Here is a 7028-nt window from a genome sequence, read left to right on the forward strand (position 1 = left end):
GCATTAAGTCACATTAGAGTTATGTGATAATTGAATATATGCATTGATGTGATTGTTATGTGTGTATGAGAGATGGTAATTGAATTTGGTGATGTTTGAATACATAACGTGGTAAAGTGTGTGGTTATGTGATAATTGAATGTATGCATTGATGTGATTGTGATGTGTGTATGAGATATGATAATTGAATTTGGTGATATTTGGATACATAACTTGGCAAAATATGTGATTATGTGATAATTGTAGTTATGTGTATAATTGGGAATATAGTATTGGATTTTAATATTATACTCCTTGAGTCTTGATGGATGTTTGAAACATGTGAAATAAATGTTGGTTAGTATTATTTACATGGTTATACAATGTGTGATGTATTTCGTTAATTGTTGATTTAATCATTATGCTTTATTATACTTCTTCATAATGATTTGAATTCTCACCCTTCTGTTTGAATGTTGCCTTTACATGGGTATCGTGCAGATATTCAAGAGTAGTATTGCTGAAGTAAGTGGATGGTAGCTTACTCGAGATTTAGCTGGAGAGTTTCCGTGTTTTGATTTAGAGACTAGGTAGTGAGTCAATGCTCTGGTCATGTAACACGTGGTAGATTAGTAGTATTGAACTCATGTCTTATTTGGATATGTATTATGTTATTACTTGTGAACATGTTTAATTGCAATTGCTGTTTGAGAGGTCATAGTGCCAAATATTCTGGATGTGGTTTTATTTTATCTTGAGGAGATTATTGAGAGATGATCATGGTATGGGACATGGATCATTTTATGAAATACATGAGTATTCCTTATTTTCCGCTGCGATAGCATATTCTTGAATATTCATGATAATTGAAATGTGTTATTTTAAATGACCAGGTGTATTGTATACTGATGATGAATGATGTTGGTTTTTGAAAGCTTTTAGTTTTTGAAAACGTCGATGTGACGCCGTTTTGTTTTATATGTGTGCTTATTTTCTCTGATTATATGTTAAGTATTTTGAGGTATAAAAAGGGGTCTTACATATCTCATACTATTAGGACAACAACAATTGAGTTGGTTTCATCTTAATAATTTGTTTTATATTGACTACACCACATGCCTTCATTGATGAGACATTCTATTAGAGGAATTTTCCAGCTAAAGGAGCATGATTGGGCAGATTCTGCATACTTAAACAGAAAAAGACAAAGCGCTCCAAAAAGGATATGAAGGAAAATGAAACTACACCTACCACCAATCAAATTCCCCTATTTGATATTACAATAGCGAGTTCAAGACAACAAGTTTTCAAAAAAATTGTGTTAGATGGAAAGCGCATAGATGCCATTTTACAACATAACATATGGGCTCAACACATCCTATCCATACTTCACTGAGGCTATTCAACCTTCATAATGTGAGAACAAACCTTTTCTCAAAATTCAACACAATCTCCACTTATACAGGAATTGAAAATATAAATCCATATGTACTTCTGCCCACGGCAAACACATGAACGCTTCATCCAATTCGACAACACACATCTATGACTATCGAGTAATAATTCCTAAGTCCTAACTTACTTCTTTTGTGAAACACTTTTTTTAAACACAATTACTATTATTTGTACAAGAATGGTGCTATGCAAAATAATAGGAGTACACCATTGCCCCTGAAATATAGCAGGGGTCGCCCGAATAAGGGTCTTGGAGTGCCGGATAGAGCTTACAACCTTACAAGGAACGACCAAGCAAGAATTATACCTCCACATCCAGCAACTACACACATGACTCCTATTTCTCCTAGGTATTATCACATGATTTTCGTACACAGTAACACACAACTCGTATGTTCATTCCATACTTACGTTTTATAACTGATTTTCACAGCTCTGTCAATTATTCATCCATATTCTATGCGGAAAATTCAACAACAAATGCAGCCACAACCCCTGCAAGATGCCGATTTTTACACCTAGGGTAAATTTGGATTTTGAAAGTGATGTTGATGATGACTCGGACTACGACCCTCTCTTAGGTATGCAAAACAATTCCATGTTGTCCATCAAATTCCTTGGTTGCAGTTTCATTAACCAAATTCTTATAACATTATGTTGATGTCATTATTCATAATTTTAACTTTTTCAATGGAAACGTATTTATTTATTTTATTGCAATATATCACCATAATAATTCTACACTATTGCAGGGGGATTGTTATCTTTGCATTGGATTTGTACCTGTTTCACAGTTAAATAGATTTTCCTTCATAGATTTTTCAAGCATACACATGATTTTGCACTTGCATATTACCTTTTCATAAATGATCCGTAATGTGATATGATACAACTAAATTTTATGATCATGCTTATTTTATTACATTTTAAATTATAACTTCATAATTGTATGGAAAAAAAATTATTTACCAATTTTTGAAAGGTTTGCCACTTTTTTATAATTATTTTACTATAACTGACATCTATTAACAAACTTTTCATACAATAGCACAACAATCTTAAGATGGCTCAAGTTTGGATAATGACGACATGTCCCCACCATATTCAACAACAAAGGAAATTGCATGTAATACTCTAGGTAAACTCATTATTCATATACCCATGGATTACAATTGTATTTGTTGTTATATGTCCATTGAATTTTATTTATTATGTCCGAATTATTACGATTTAGGTGATGCAATGATTGAGTGTAGACATTGTAAGGTGTTGATGTGGTATCGAGAGAGAATGGAAAAACATACACATGCGGTAAATCCCAAGTACCAATTATGTTGTGATAATGGCAAAGTTGAACAACCTTTCTTGAAACATCGTCCAAGTTTATTATCCCATTTTCTATTTGATCATGATTTCAAAAATGATAAGAATTTCCAATCACAAGTAAGAACATACAATATGATGTTTGTGTTCACTTCACCCGACGCAAAATTGGACAAAAAATTCAATAATGAAAGGGATCCACTTACCATAAGAATCCAAGGTTAAACTTGCCACCGCATTGGGAGTTTATTGCCACCTGAAGGTCAGTCACCCAAATTTGCACAACTCTACATTTACGACACAGAAAATGAAATTGCAAATAGAATGGAAGGACTGCGGTATATATATATATATATATATATATATATATATATATATATATATATATATATTAGGAATCCAATTTAAATATAAAGCTTACTTACATATATACTTACTTATTCTTTGAATTTTAGGAACAAAAAAACCATCGATTTAGCATCATACAACAACTATCAAATATGTTGTATACTCATAACACACATGCCAGAGTTTCCTCATGGAAAGATAGAGACTTAATCAAGGGAATGTACATAACTTGAAATTCATATTTACAGTAAACAGATCTACAGATGGAAGAGTGTACAACCAACCAACTATTTCTGAGATTGCTGCTTTAATAGTTGGCGATATTGACACGGCTGAAGAAAAAGACATTATTATGCAGAGACAAAGAGGGTCACTAAAACGTATTGGTGAATTTCATTCAAGCTATTTGCCTTACCAATATCCATTGATATTTCCATATGGAGAAGATGGATATAGACCAAATGTCGCTCACCGAGATCTCGATATCTTCGAATCCAGACAAGATGTGAAGAAGGTAAAACTCTTTTGTTGTCTAGGAGATTGTTTCAACAGTTTTTTATGGACGGTTACACCATGCTAGAGGGAGAACGGTTAAAATGGCTTCATAACAATCAATCCAAACTTCGAGTTTCAAAGTATCAAAGTCTTAATGAAGAACGATTCCAAAGTGAAAACCTGGGTCTAGCACTGGAAAATGAGTCATCTTACCTTCATCTTATGTTAGTAGTAGGAGATTTATGGATCAACTATATTATGATGGCATGGCGATTTGTAGTAAAGTCAGATTTCATATTTATTCATTACTTTCACCTGCAATCCAAATTGGCATGAGATTCAGCGAGCTTCGCTTCCTCTCAAATTGAAGCCACAAGACAAACCTGATACCATTGTTATAGTTTTTAAAATGAATTTCGATAACCTATTATCTAACGTGGCTAAGAAAGGTGTCTTAGGAAAAGTTATGGTGTGTAAGCTCATACTTTTCGTTCTTATTACATTTACTTACATCTACTACTTTTTAAATTTGAAATTTTTTACATTGGTTTTAATATAATATATGTTTTTCGATACAGACATGTACACCATAGAATTCCAAGAAAGAGGTTTGTCACATGCCCACCTCCTAATCTTCTTACATCCATCAAATAAATATCCATCCCTGTTGACATTGACAAGATCATTTCTGCTGAGGTACCAAATCCTTTAAAACAACCAAAGTTGTATGGTCTTGTGAAGAACCACATGGTGCATGTCCCTTGTGGAATGGCAAACCCTAAATGTCCATGTATGACCAATGGAAAGTTTACTATGTATTATCCAAAAAAATTCCAAGATGTCACTAGTTGATCAAGACGGGTATCCGATTTATAGAAGAAGGGATAACGATTTTACAATTGAGAAGAATGGAATAATGTTTCATAGCGGTCATGTTATGCCCCACAACCTACATTTGCTTATGAAATATGAAGCACACATTAACATGGAGTAATGCAATCAATACTTCTATTAAATATCTCTTCAACTACATCAACAGGGGTTCTGATAGAATATCAGTTGTTGTTATTCCAAGTGCAGCTGGTGGTGAAGTGAATAATGATGAAATCAAACAATACCTTGATTATAGATATGTTTCACCAAGTGAAGCGTGTTGGAGAACTTTTCATATTCTATCCATGGAAGGAAATTGGTTGTTGAAAGATTGTTTTTTCACATGGAAAGAGAGAACTCGGTGTACTACAAAGACTTTGAACAAATTGGCAATGTCGTTCTAAAGGCGAGTGTAATTGAATCCATGTTTACATCTTGGTTTGTGGAAAATCGAGAATATCCTGAAGCAAAGCTATTGACATATGGATAATTTGTGTACAAGTTTGTTTATATTAAGAAAACAAGATGTTGGAAACCAAGGAAAAGAGGTTATACAATTGGTCATTTGATTTGGGTACCTCCAAAAACCGGGGAATTATAATATATATGGATGTTGTTGATAGTAAAGAAATGACCTATAAGTTATGATGATCTCAAAACTATTGAGGGGTTAAAACATGTCACTTTCAGAGAAACATGTTTTGCTACGGGTTTTCTACAAGATGACAAAGAATTCATTGATGCAATAAAATAGACTTACAATTGAGGTTCTGGTGTATATCTACGAAATTTTTTTGTTACCATGTTGTTATCAGCTTCAATGAATCGACCAGGTCATATATGGCATAACACTTAGATATACTTATTAGACGGAATTCTATTTGAACAAAGGAATTTGTTTAGTAATCCAGATAATGGTAATTTTATATTCAACTACACCATAGCTTTGTCATGTCTCTTATTTTTTTTTTACAAATAACTATCAACTTTAATAACATAAATGTACAAACTTATCGTAGATTTATCACTATCTCCTGAAGAAATCCATCAACTTATTTTGATGGAAATAGAGAACCAACTTTAAAAATATAAAAAGAGCTTGAAAGACTTTAAATCTATTTCATTTCCAAATAATTATGTACTGCCTCTCCTTGACAATAGACTGATTTATAATGAACGACAATATGATATTCAGCTCAAAAACATTTATACCAAAGTTTGTTTCAATCTCTGGCAAGTATTTCAATTGCTTAGTTTATAAGTATTTTATTCATACATAAAATAAGTCATCAATTCAATGCATTATTTTATAAAATGAGTTACTGTGTTCTTCAATGAATGTTAATTATAATCATTAGAGTAGGTTACTTTCCTATAAATTATAAGCATTGCAAAATTATATATTGTGCTCTTCAATGCATGTAAATTACATATTGGTCTAATAAATGCTTACACTGAATTCTAATCATTGTATACACTGAGTTCTGTCAAATAAATTCCGGTAACTTATAATACTGCAGCATAAATTCATGTTGGTATTTAGTTGTTCCACTTAACTTTTTTACCGTTATTGAGTACGTTATATTAATTAAGCAGTTTTTATGTTGCACATTTATGCCGACTATTCATATGACCTCAGCATGTTTTGTGCACGAAATTGGACTAAATGCAATCATCATTTGGGCCTAAATGCATGCCCATGCATCCATGCACACAAGTTACTAAATTTGGCCAAGTTTTCAAAAGGTGTGGAAAGAAATCCTCATGCTATAAATACATGCCCTTGCTGATTAGAAAATGGACCCCTCTTGCCCAAGCTTTACACCACTGCTTCCCTAACCTCCATTAAAGGATAAACTTGAAGATTTTACTTGAAATCGAGTTTCAATTCTCATTCTATTTTGGAATTGAAACTCCAAGAATCCAAGTCTTTCAATCATTCATTTCACTTCCTGCAAGTTGTTAGGGTCGAGGCAAGGCAAATTGGAAGTAAGATCAAGCTCAATTGAAGCAAACCGAAGGTGAATTTTCATATTTTTCTCTTCTTCGATTCTCCTTGAATTCTCCATTATTTCACTTGCTCTTTGGTTGTCTGAAGACCTACCAATGTAGCCAACAAGATTGAGTTGCTTTGAGGCTAAATCGAAGCAACTCAGATCATGCACCTCAAATTTCAAGTCCACGTATCTTTCATATACTTGAATTTGGAGAAATTGAGGTCAGATTCAAGCTCTTGAGCATTTTTTCTTTAAAATAGTCTACTCACTTTTCATTTTGAAGGAGGTTTGTGGTGGACCAATCAAGTGAGGTCCATTAGAAAAGAAGATCGGAGCTAGGGCTCTGGTGGTGTGTTGGCGCCTTCCCAACCTTTGGATCTTGTTCAAATGTTTTAATCAGGGTCTTTGATTTGTTTGACTCTGTTTGCAGCGCATTGACCTTGGTGTACCATAATCCCTATGCGCGTGACCATTGGATATGTCACCTCAATTAATGAGAGAGATCTGATGGCCTTGTTTTTTTTTTTAATTTTATTATATTTTCTGATTTTCTATTTA

This window comes from Lathyrus oleraceus, chromosome 7 (genome assembly GCF_024323335.1).
Source record: "Lathyrus oleraceus cultivar Zhongwan6 chromosome 7, CAAS_Psat_ZW6_1.0, whole genome shotgun sequence".
Taxonomy (NCBI): domain Eukaryota; kingdom Viridiplantae; phylum Streptophyta; class Magnoliopsida; order Fabales; family Fabaceae; genus Lathyrus; species Lathyrus oleraceus.